Below are 13,122 nucleotides of genomic sequence, written 5' to 3' on the forward strand. Positions count from 1 at the left end.
GCAACAATATACTTAAGCATTACAGCTAGACAGGAACCAGTCCTAGTAGGAAGGCCAGTCCAGCACTGCAATGAACATGATCTACTTATCTGTAGACTGTACTGTAGGAGGGAACCATGGAAACCCTGGGAAGAAAAATCAGGAGGGAGCTAGGAGAATGTAGGTATACCCAATGGTCAGTGACAGAGCCGGGTTTTGCTATACGCTGAGCTAACGGAAAAGGAGAAAGAGAGCACAGATCAGAATATGAGTGGTTGATATTATATTGTCAAAAGTACTGGCAAGAAATCATTCAGCTTTCTGTTTTAACGTGTAAAACGATCTGTAAATACTTTACAGTAGCCTTGAGGGTCGATGTGAAATTTGTGGTTGCGTGTTTGCCTACCAAGTTAATTAGATGACTACTAGCTTTTTTGTTTACTCCAACCAGTTTCAGGCTAGATATTAAGCAAAAAAATGAAAATGACAAAATGTAGTGTTACTGTAGCAGTTTCAGAGAAATCTTCTTAGATGTTAACATACATAATGCTGTAATATTGCTATAAGGACCATAATCAAGATTATTCATCCATCCATCCCGCCCACCCATCTTCCTAATCCACATATTTAAGGGAAGGTCATAGGGCAACAGGAGCCTATCCAAGCAATCCTAATATGTGCAAGGCAGAAACAATCCCTGGATGGAGTGCCAGTCCGTCAATGAAAATACAAACACACACATGCACACACATGCACAAACACAACCATTATGACCAATTTGGCAATGGCAATTCATCTAAACTGAGCTAGCATGTTCTCCCTCTGACTGCAGGGGTTTCCTCGAGGTGCTCCAGATTCCTCTCACTGTCCAAAGATTATTCATGTATGTGGAAAATATAAACATAGTCTCTATTCACTTTAGTTCATTTCAGTGTTATTGTAGATACAAAAACATGATATACTAATATAAGTAAAGCAGGGGCCAGTGTTCAACAGCCTACATTGATAAAACACTTGAGTTCTTCATTTCTTGGGCATTTAAAATACTGTCTTATTAAGAAACTCTGGGGGCACACACTGCCTGTAAGATGTACACAGTAAATGATGTTCACACTTTACTGATGTTATAATTCCAAAATACCTAAATTGCGTAATATACTTTTTTTTTTAAAAGGAAATCCCTCATTCTGCTCTTTTCTTTGTTAAATATTATGTTTGAGGAGATGCTGATGAACGAGAAATATATGAAAGAATATAAATATGATTTCTAGATATGAAAGTACAGTGTTCACTGAGTCTTCTGTATCCCATTAACTCATATATTCATTAATTTTTGACTATTTATTTCAGTGCAGAGTTACAGGGAGCTGGAGTCTTTCCTGGCAGCAGTGGGCACATGGTAAAAGACAACTCTGAATCTTTCAACACCATCACAAGGCAATTTCTCCCACATATACCTCCATTTATTCATAGAAAACCAAAAGTATTTTTAAATACTGTATTGAATGGCATTTTACCTTAAACTTGAAAAAAATGCTTTTTATTATTATGGTGACAAAAGGTATTCAAAATAATTGTTCGTCATAGTATATATTGCTGTGATAGCACTGCTACCTTGCAACAGGAAAACCAGGGTTCATGTCACTGGATGCTTCCTGCGTAGACTTTGCATGTTCTCCACCTTGTCGTGTGCAGGGTTCCTCTGGGTGCTATGGTTTCCTCAAATAGTCCAAAGACATACAGGGTGGTCCAGATCTAATTATGCAATTTTCATTACGCTATAACTTATTAAGTTTATTACATAGAGAATTCACAAAAAATTATTTTTGTTGCTGATAGATGGCAGCACCTGCCCTGCATTCCAAAATGGCGGGGAGACGGTTGTCAGTCAAACAGCAATTCTTTTGCCTTCTATTGTTTTCCTGCATTGCATTGAAAGTTGCATAATTAGATCTGGACCACCCTATACATGCAAGATGGACTAGTGATACTAAATTGGCCACTTTGTGTGTCGGTATGTTCACTTTGTGAAGGACTGCTTCAGATGGATGTATTACAACATTCCAGTCTCTTGCCACTCAATCTTGACATATCCTGCATATAAATGGAAAGGCCATTAAAGCAGAGAGTAGGTTGTTAAATTTCAGCTTATCCTGGAATGTCAAACCACCACATGTCAAGGATAAAAAAGTTTAACTTGTTTCACTGTAATTGCTTACCAGATCAGCATGGTTTACATGTTCTCTTTGTATCTGTGTGGATTTTTCTATGAACACAGTTTTTCTTCCATAAAACATACACACTGTGGATCCCAAAAGTTGTTTTGCTTCCTTTGCATTTATTATTATTATTTTTTGTCTTTCTAAAATACTCAGTTTTAGCATTGGTTTGATTAATTGCTTTGTAATTGTCACTTATATTGTTAAGTGTTTTAGATTTATAATTTATTTAGCATTTTAATTCAGTAATTAGTTCTTGTTATTTTCTTTTTGAAATTAAAAAATATAGATTTTATAGCCTCTTAAAATTTTAAATAATTTTGTGATTTTGCTACTTTTGTATTTGTGTTTGGCGTTTTTCTCTGTATTTCGCAGTACTATTTTTTGTTTGTTTGTTTGTTTTGACATTGGGATTTTGTTTTTATAGATGTATTGTATGGGGCCATTACTGACATGTTCACTGAGTACAGTGAAGTTCTGTCTTGCTTGTGGTAATCAACATACATCAAGTCAGTATAACAACCTTACTTCAAAACTTCTCTCATCCTTACAAGAGAAATTTGTAATAACTTAGCAGCAACAAATTATTTACAAAATGTGGTAATGCATTCTATTACTTCTGTCCCTTCAATAGTGGCACTAACAGGAAAAAGGCTGAATTAGCCACCCTAAAATCCACAGGTATAATCAGTACAGTCTGAATTTGAGTCCACCATAAGTCAAGATTTCACCTCAGACTGGGCATAATACCCTTGTAGAATCCAAAAGATATGATCTCATATCTAGGTTGACATCCGTGGCAGAGCGACGGGTGCTGAGCAGGCTCCTGTCAATCATGGAGAATCCACTGCATCCACTGAACAGTATCATCTCCAGGCAAAGGAGCAGCTTCAGCGACAGACTGCTGTCACTATCCTGCTCCACTGACAGACTGAGGAGATCGTTCCTCCCTCACACTATGCGAGTCTTCAATTCCACCCGGCGGGGTAAATGTTAACATTATTCAAAGTTATTGTCTGTTTTACCTGCATTTTTATCACTCTTTAATTTAATATTGTTTTTTATCAGTATGCTGCTGCTGGAGTATGTGGATTTCCTCTTGAGATTAATAAAGAATCTATCTATCTATCTATCTATCTATCTATCTATCTATCTATCTATCTATCTATCTATCTATCTATCTATCTATCTATCTATCTATCTATCTACAAACTGTCAACGCATTTGGGGTTTGCAACATTATTATCTCACAATTAGTGCTAAAAAGCTGCTTCCTTCACACAGTCAAGTTCTGTAAATTAATAACCAGCAGCTCTGGCTGGCTTCACTTAATCCAAAGTTCTGTTTTTGTTCTGTCTAGAGTGAATTCAACTTCATGTGTCCATCATAAATCAAACTACTCCCACTCTGAATCTCTTTAAGTCCCCTGCAGCTCCTCAGCTGCAGGCCCTAGGTCAAGTTTATTTTTTTAATGTTCACCTCTACTCAGCATTTCAGATCCCTTGTACATTTGTAGGCTCCACCAACCACACCTAGGCCCCACTACTGAGTCCTTTAAGGTCTGTTTTCTGTTTCTTTTTTTCCTTCTGTTCGAATAGTTCTGAAGTCTCCAGTATTATTCAAGGTTTGGAAAATCCTTGTTTTTCTTTGAAGTTCTAAAGTTAAGGGGAGAAGCTAAAATTACATAAATTCACCTTAATATAACTCATTACTATTCAGCTTGATACTGTATTGCAAACTGGTTTGTTACATAATTCCCAGGCGACCATGCATGCTATTCATATCTCTAAAAATAAAAATGTTTTGATTCATTATGTACAAGTGGACTGTGTGGAAGTTATCCAATTTTACTTTCCTTTACAGACTTTTGTTCAATATCCTTGGATCATTGTTAAAGGCCTCTCTTTCCATGGTCTTTGTCCATAGGCCTGTCTGTATCTTCAGTGCATGTATCATAATTTTGGCAATAAAGCAGTTCTTGATTTAAAAATCTTCTTTACTTTTGTTTTGCATTTAAGTATGTTACAAGTACTAATTTATGTGTTTATTTTATATTGTTTTATTCAATGTTAACCTGACCTTTTGATTAAATAGAAAACCAATCTTTAAAGTCCAAAAAACATAAACCCAAAGTGCCACATCAAGTCATAAAGCACATATTCTATTCCCTTTCTAGTTCCTGGGGTGTTTTTCACACTTGCCTGATTTGAAGCAGTGCTAATCTCCAATTGGCCTTTGGCAATTTTAATTTTTCCAAAAGATCTGGTCAGTTTCCTCTACACGACTAATCTTGTGATAACTATTTTCCTGGATTATGACTCATTGATCTACTTTTGCACGTGTGTTTTGGTTACATTGTGGCCTGAATTCTTGGTTAAAAGCCACAAAAAGGCAACACTGTGCAAACAGTTTATGTAGCAGAAATTGTTTGACCAACCTTGCAGAGTCTCTTCATTTCTTGATCTATTGTGTGAAGAATAACTAAATTCCTGAAAAAGTGCTGAGGAACAGAAAAAAGTATAGGTATAGTTTATCATCCAAATCTCTAACTATATGGTATATCCTAGTATCCATTATTGTATATTATGAGGACTGATTCTTTTTCGTATAGCACACTTTGGCTCAGAACTCTACAATGCAGCTGTTTAATGTAAATGTGCATAATTTGAGTTGTCAAGGCAAATGATCTAATAAAACTAATAGCCTCTATAATGCAATATAATTTTACTTTGCATAAACATATGCACTGTATAGATCGTGTGGCCTGAAGAGGGCACACAGCTCCCCAAACCCAACATAGACAGATGCAGGACACAAGTTCTGCATGTACGTTTTTAATTTTTTTCTTGTGGGAAACTTAACTCAATCCTGTTTTTTCTCCAGATATTCATAGTTTCTCTGTTATATTTACTACTTTTAAAATTTCTCATTTCTATTTATGTAAGCATTGGCTATTCCATATTTAAAAATATGGAAGCAAATGTGCTATGCATTTGCATTTGTTACTTGTTACTAATTACAATGTAAGCTAAATGCAAATATCAAGTCTAGCACTGGTATTTTCATTGAGGTTCATCCCTGAGAATTACATGTTTCTTCTAAAGATAATGTGCTATGGTATTTTGTAGTCATTATCCCAAATACCATGACAGTTATTTATTTATCAATGCTTGGGGCAACAAGTGCAATAATCAACACTGAAGTATTTTCCATTATTAAGTTATTTTCTAGAAAACATTTTTACCAACTGTTTTTATTTCTATACTGTATTTAATTTGGATCATGCAACAGGTACTTGATTAATTTCATATTCAAACAAAACACTTTAACATTTTTCCCTCAGGGTTTAATAAAACATATCAAATCCAATCAAAAACTGTTTTCTCATTTTGATCAATGGCAATGCTTAAATCCAATCTATGTACTCATTTTAATTTATATTTTTATACCAGTTATACTCTGTAACAGTAGGCAGCAGTAGCTGACACCCGCATCTCTGTAAGTAAATAGCCAGCAATGTAGTAAGTAACAGAAACAGCAATTCTTTAGTGGTAAACAAAGGGCAACGGCTGACTTCAAAATGGTAAAGAGAAGTCTTTGCCACACATAGACAGCCAGCTAGAATTAAGACACCATTTAGTGGCTATATGAACAGACAAGACAATAAGAAATTAACTAGCAGCGGATATTCAGCGAGCTTTTCTAGATTGAATGGTTCTTAGCGGCCAGAAAAGTAGAGTAGTTAAGAGTACGGTAGAGTAAGGGTGCATTAATATGACAGAATACAAGAGGTGCGAGCGGGGAGTTTTTAAGTAAGGAATAAGAGGAACACAAATTTAGGAGAACATACAGAGAAAAGTAAAGTGAACCTCACAAAAGGACAAACAGCAGGCAGTCAAGGGGGAGAATACTACAGGAGCTTAAGGGTTCAGAAGGTGTAAAATAACTGTACCAGTTCTGTAATCAAATTGTTTTGGCTTAATTTTTTTTTTACTTTTACCATTATGTTAAATAATATACTGTAATGTTAACAAAAAAAACCTTTAAAAACAAGCAGTTTTAGTAATACAAGGTCAAATTTTAATAATGACACCAGTGCCATGCAAGTCCTGTTGGATGTTGGACTTTTTAGAGGATGATTTGAAGGAACCACTCTTCTATGAGGGCTACATCTGCAGGAGATGCCAGCTGAACCAGCACCTTGAACTCAGGGTCACTGAACTTGAGGAGGAGTTGGCTAGCCTCTGTTGTAGTAGAGACTTAAGGTGGTGCAGGAGGAAACTCCAGACCAGACAGATAGAGATAAATGGGTCATGGTCACAAGGTCCAAGGTAAATGGTGCATATTATCTGGAGGCATCAACCCCAAAATTGGAAGTGTCAAACAGTTTTCAGGTTCTTGCTGAGCTGGATGGTGTCTCTGAAGATTATAAGGTAAGGAGGCACGAAGATCCCCTGTTGTCCACCTCAATATCAGTTCCTAGAAAGAAAGAGGTAGTAATAGTTGGGGACTCTATCATTAGGGGATTGAAGCACAGGTTTGCTCCAGAGACAGAGAGTATTGCATGCTGTGTTGCCATACAGATGCACATGTGGGAGATCTCCCTGGAAGGATTGTTAGGCTCTTGCCCAGAATGGGAGTGGATCCAGTGGTTATTGTCCACATTGGAACAAATAACATACATAAGGGTAGTCTATCAGTTCTGTGATCCAAAATTAAAGAATTAGGTATAGGCTGAGGAGCAGAACTGACAATGTAGTCTTCTACAAAGTTCGCCTATGCCATGTGTCAGTCCACGTAAAACTGAGGAGTTTAGAGGGCTCAACTTGTGGCTCAAAGGTAGAAGGGTATAGGTTTATGGGGCATTGGTTCTTCGTTGGAGCAGATGGGACATGTTCCACCGTTGGGGGGCTTATGAGTAGTTTAGTCAAGGATTGTTTAAACTAGGGTATGGGGGCCAGAGAGTTTAGGACAGGCCAGGTTTAAAATGTACTTGAAGAAATAAACAGCAGTGTAAAAATAAAAATCCTAATGTGAGTAACACATTAAAAATAACTTGCCTTAATGCTAGAAGTATCAAAAATAAAACAAGTGAGTTGGAGTTTTATGTAGTGGAGCATAGTTATGATATTATATTGTAGCAATAATAGAAACCTGGCTAAATAACAAAGATGGGGAGGAGTATAACATAGAAGGATGCACATTTTTAGAAAGGATAGGCAGAAGAGAAAAGGAGCTGGGTTTGCTGTTTATGCCAGACAGAATTTAAATGCAAGTCTTCTTCAGTTGGACGATGAGCCAGTCTTAGTGAGGACATGTGGCTTTGTCTGGAAAGCACAAGGAAAATAAACCTTATTTTAGGAGTGTGTTATAGACGGACCAATGCAGACAGTAATTTCAATGCATATCTTTTTATTAGATAGATAGATAGATAGATAGATAGATAGATAGATAGATAGATAGATAGATAGATAGATAGATAGATAGATACTTTATTAATCCTAAGGGGAAATTCACAAGAACTGAGTTACACCACTTTGTATTGACATAGAGAGCGACACCTCCTCCTTTCTTCTTCCCGCTGGTATTTGTGTCTCTGTCCACTCTAACTGTGTTAAAACCGGGTAGCTCCACGTTAGCATCTGGGATGGTAGTTGTTAGCCAAGTTTCACTATAACACAGCAAGCTGCATTCTCTGTAGGTTCTGTCATTTAGTAGTGAGTTCACATTTCCCAGGATCACAGAAGGCACCAAAGGTTTATAGCTCCACTTTCTTGCAAGCCGCTTGGCTTTTATTTTAGTGCCGGCTCGGCTTCTCTGATATCGTCTTTTTACCTCGTCAGGTAAATAGGGAACCACACTGGCACGGGCATTTCTTCTCAGCACTTGAAGTTGACAACTTGAATAGGCAAGTCTCGGCGTGTAAAAATCCATGTCAAGTAGTAAACGCAGTAAAAAGTGTCCAGGGAGCGATTCTACATAAAAGAAAGTGGTAGAAGTGATCAGTGAAATAGAGAATAATAGAGAAAAAAGGTAAAAAGATAAAGTCATACATGGAGCTGCTGGAATGGCTGCCACTCTCGTCGGCGTCACAGAAGCTTGACAAGTTTATATGGGGTTGTAGTCATGGGAGACTTTAACTACCTGAATAATAACTGTGATAACCTTTCAAATAGCAGAACACAAAAGTAGAAGTTTTCAGAAGTAATTAGTGACTGTTTTTTAACAAAGTATCTCAAAGGACCAGCACGATGTGTGAAGACAACCTGGATTTAGTATTTTGTAATAATCAGGATAGAACTAAGGGTGTAGAGGTGGTTGAACCCCTAGGGCAAAGTGATCATAATATAATACAATTCACAGTGTTTTGAAAGAGTGCAGATGCATGGACTAAAACTGTTAAGATTAACTTTTATAGGGCAATTTTTGTATGATGTAGCAAAGTCTAAGGAAGATAGACTGGGATAAGCTTTTAAGTTTGGAGAAAGTTGAGGAGCAGTGGCACTAAAAAATGTTTTAAACTAGTGCCATATAATGCAGGCAGATACATACCAAAATTTGGAATTAGTAGGAAATAAAAAAAAAATCAACAATGGGTTAATAAAGAGTTGAAAAAGAAGCTACAATGGAAAAAATAGCTGTATAAGGCGTACAAGACTAATAACACCAATGTTATTAGCATCATAGGGCATATGAGAACACCTATTAACACCATAGGGTGTATGAGAATACAAGTGCAACCATTAAGAAGTATATTAGGGAAGCTAAAAGGCAGTTTGAGAGGAATATAGCAAATAAGGCCAAAGATGACCCAAAGAGATTCTTTCAGTATTTTAATAGTAAAATAACAGTCAAGGTGAAGTGCACCAAGAATAGTAAAAGAAAATTAAAAAATACAGACAATGAAATAGCAGATGCTCTAAATTTGCTTTTTTCTGAGGTCTTCACATGTGAGGAAATAGATAATCTCCCGGCGGTGAAAAGGACTAGTAAAGAAGTACTGAGTGATTTGAAAATGTAAGAGGGAAAAGGACTGCTTAGATTAAATATTCTGAAATTAAGCAAATTACCAAGACCAGATAATATTTACCCTTCTTAAGTTCTTAAGGAGTTTAGCGAGTACATATATAAATCCTTGACGCATATTTTCAGGAAGTCTCTGTGCACTGGGGAAAGGACTGGAAAATTACAAATATGATCCCATTATATAAAAAGGGTGACCAGGCAGATCCAGGCAACTATAGGCCACTAAACTTATTGTGCACATCTTATTACAGGTAAATTAATGAAAGAAATTATTAAGGATAAGATTGAGCAACACATGGCAAGAATAGGAGTTTTCTGAATAGTTGGCTTGGGTTCAGAAGAGGGAGGTCATGTTTTACCAACATGCTGGAATTCTATATGGAAGTAACAAAAGGATATAATTAAAGTAGAGCATATGATATTATTTATCTTGATTTTCAGTAATCATTTGATGAGGTGCCGTACGAGAGGTTGATCATCAAACTAAAAAAGTGGGAGTTCAGGGTGACATTTGTAGATGGATACAAAATTGGCTCAGACACAGAAAGCAGAGGTATATGGTGTGAGGGACCTTATCAGAATTGGCTAATGTGAAGAGTGGTGTTCCACAGGGGTTGGTGCTAGGGGTGCTGCTATTTTTAATATATATAAATGATGTAGAAAGGAATATAAGTAACAAGATGTTTAAGTTTAAGTTGATACCAAGATAGGTGGATTGGCAGATAATCTAGAATCCATTGAATTATTGAGAGGGACTTGAGCAGCATACAGACTTGGGCAGATTTGTGGCCATTTGTGGAAATTTAATGAAAGTAAATGTAAAGTACCACATAAAGAAAGAAAAATCTTTATCTACTGCCAGACAGTGCTAAGAAGCCATTAAGAAGACTAACAGAATGTTAGGTTATATACTGTAGTACTATATATAGAGTACAAGTCAAAGTAGGTTATGCTCTGGAGTGCTATCTGCAGTTTTGGTCTACAGACTACAAAAAGGACATAGCATGCTAGAATAAGTCTAGAGAAGAGTGACTAGGCTGATTCCAGGGCTACAGGTGTTGAATTATGAGGAAAGATTAAAACAGCTGAGCCTTTACAGTTTGAGCAAAAGAAGAGTAAGAGGAGGAATGATTGAAGTGTTTAAAATTATGAAGGGAATTAGTACAGTGGATCGAGACTGATATTTTAAAATGAGTTCCACAAGAATGATTGGACACAGCTGAAAACCTGTCAAGGGTAAATTTCGCACAAACATTAGGAAGTTTTTCTTTACACAAGGAACCATAGACACATGGAATAAGTTGCCAAGTAGTGTGGTAGACAGTAGGACTTTAGGGACTTTCAAAACTAGGCTTGAGGTTATTTTGGGAGAATTAAGTGGATAGGAATGTCGATCTTTGTTGGGCTGAATGGCCTGTTGTTGTCTAGATTGTTCTAATGTTCCAATGTTCTAATGTTAAGACCATCACAACATGTAGACGAGGATGGGACAAGGATGCCGCATTTTTAATACCTGGCATGACAGTAGTAGTGTATGATCTCAAAATATTGTGAAGCACCCCTTCTCACAACTTGAACATCAATCAGTTATGAAAGAAAAATATCAAGAGGATGATTCAGTTAAATTCATATTTAGATTATTTGTTACATTTTAGTAGCAGACTATTTCAAACCTTGCCCAGGGCTCGTAAGGGATGAGTTTAGAAGCTCAGGTTCAAAAGGGGAGATCGCCTAGCAACAAACCAACCACCGTTCACTAATGTTGGAGTTGATTATTTTGGCCCCTTCCTAGTCAAAAGAGGAAGAAGTCTAGTCAAGAGATACAGAGTAATCTTCACATGTCTAACAACCAGAGCTGCGCACATAGAGATTGCACATAGCTTAGACACTGATTCTTGTATCCAAGCCATACTCCGATTTACAGATAGAAGAGGACAAGTTAAAATCATGCGCTCAGACAATGGAACAAATTTTGTTGGAGCAGAAAGAGAGCTACGAGAGGCTATTAAAAAATTGGAACACAAAAAAATCAGTGACGTTATGATGCATGAACAAATCAAATGGATTTTTAATCCACCATCAGCCTCTCACCAAGGTGGAGTGTGGGAAAGACAAATCAGAAGCATAAGAAAGATTTTAAATTCAACACTAAACCAACAAACACTCGATGATGAAAACCTTCCTACAATGATGTGTAGAGTAGAATCAATACTCAATAACAGACCCCTTACGAAGACATCAGATGACCCAAATGATTTGGAACCACTCACACCCAATCACTTGTTATTATTGAAGACAAAACCTGAAATACCACCTAAACACATTTCAGAAAATGAACCATACCCAAGAAGACGCTGGAAACAAATTCAATACATGGCTGATTTGTTTTGGAAAAGATGGACAAAAGAATATTTGCCAATACTTCAAGAACGTCAAAAATGGCTTGCACCAAGAAGAAATTTTGAACCAGGGGACATTGTTCTAATTGTAGATAAAGCTACACCTCGCAATTTCTTGGTAATGGGTCGAGTCATCAAGACAATGCCAGATGCCAAAGGTGCAGTCAGAAGAGTTTGTGTGCAGACCAAAACCAGCACACTGGACAGACCCGTGAATAAACTGTGCCTGCTTCAAGAAACAGTCAATGTTTGAAATATGAAATTTTTAAAATGTTTGTTTGCAGTGCTATTGCTAATGATTTGAAAAGAATAGTTAATATAAAAGTAATTGGCTCATATTGAAGTAAAGTAAAATAATTGTCTCCGCTCCTGCATAGCCAATTAGGGGCTGGAAATGTAAGAGCCAATCTTAGAAAGTTAAAGTTTTGAGTTAAACTCATATTGATGTTTGCTTAATTTGAATAGAATATTAATGTCTTTCATAGTGATAGCTTATGGTGTAGTCTTTTCCCCCTATAGTTAACAAGAGATAGAACCTTCTTACTATAACTGAATAACAGTGTGATAAGAAGCTCAGTTTGTTTGGAACAAGTCCCAGTAAAGAGGGACTTGAAAGACCCATTTTAAGCTTAGAAATGGGATAAGCATACAGTTTTTTGTCCGTCTTGAAATGGTTCAGAAATGTTAAGTAAATAGTAACGATTTGAGATGTAACAACATTAAGCTTAGAATTGAACTTTTCTTACATTAATTTGTCCTTTTTTGCTATTTCAATTTTCCTTTTTTGTGTGTAAACTGTTTTACTTTAAAACTTAACCTAACTTCAAAAAACGAAGATATTTTGTCTGTGGAATCATTTCTGCGCGTCAGGCTTTTGTTGAATCCCATTTTTTGAGCTGAAGCTGCAGAACTTTGGTAATTTTTGAAAAACGCAGCTACAGTTTTCGAAAACTGTAGCTGCGTTTTTCAAAAATTACCAAAGTTCTGCAGCTTCAGCTCAAAAAAGTTAAGCAAAGTTAACTCAAAGATGACTTCAAACCTTGAATCAAATCTTCCACACAAACACCCTAAGGCAAGAATGCTGCACTAAACACTATGATGGCTCTTTGTCATCTAATTATGGAGGTTTTTCTAGACTAAACAGAATTTTTCAGAGTATGACTAATATACAGGACTAAATAAGGGATTCCTGGCTGGTGCTGACTTTGTTGATCATGCTACCAAACAATCTACCTTTATGCTCTCTGTTCTTTTATCTGGTTTTATAGTGTATCCTTCTTTAGGTGCAAGCTCCAGTAGAGTAATCAAGAATAATTGCTACAGTACTGCATATACTGTACAACTGCTGGCTGTAGTAATTAAAGTAATATACTGTATACTGTTACTGCAAATATATATCTCACATGTCTCAAATAAGCAGAATCATGTGACCAACATTAAAGCTATATTCTTGTTTGTCTCAATAATGTATTAGAATGCAGTGAAAGCATCATCTCTGC

Source organism: Polypterus senegalus, chromosome 3 (assembly GCF_016835505.1).
Source record: "Polypterus senegalus isolate Bchr_013 chromosome 3, ASM1683550v1, whole genome shotgun sequence".
Lineage (NCBI taxonomy): Eukaryota > Metazoa > Chordata > Cladistia > Polypteriformes > Polypteridae > Polypterus > Polypterus senegalus.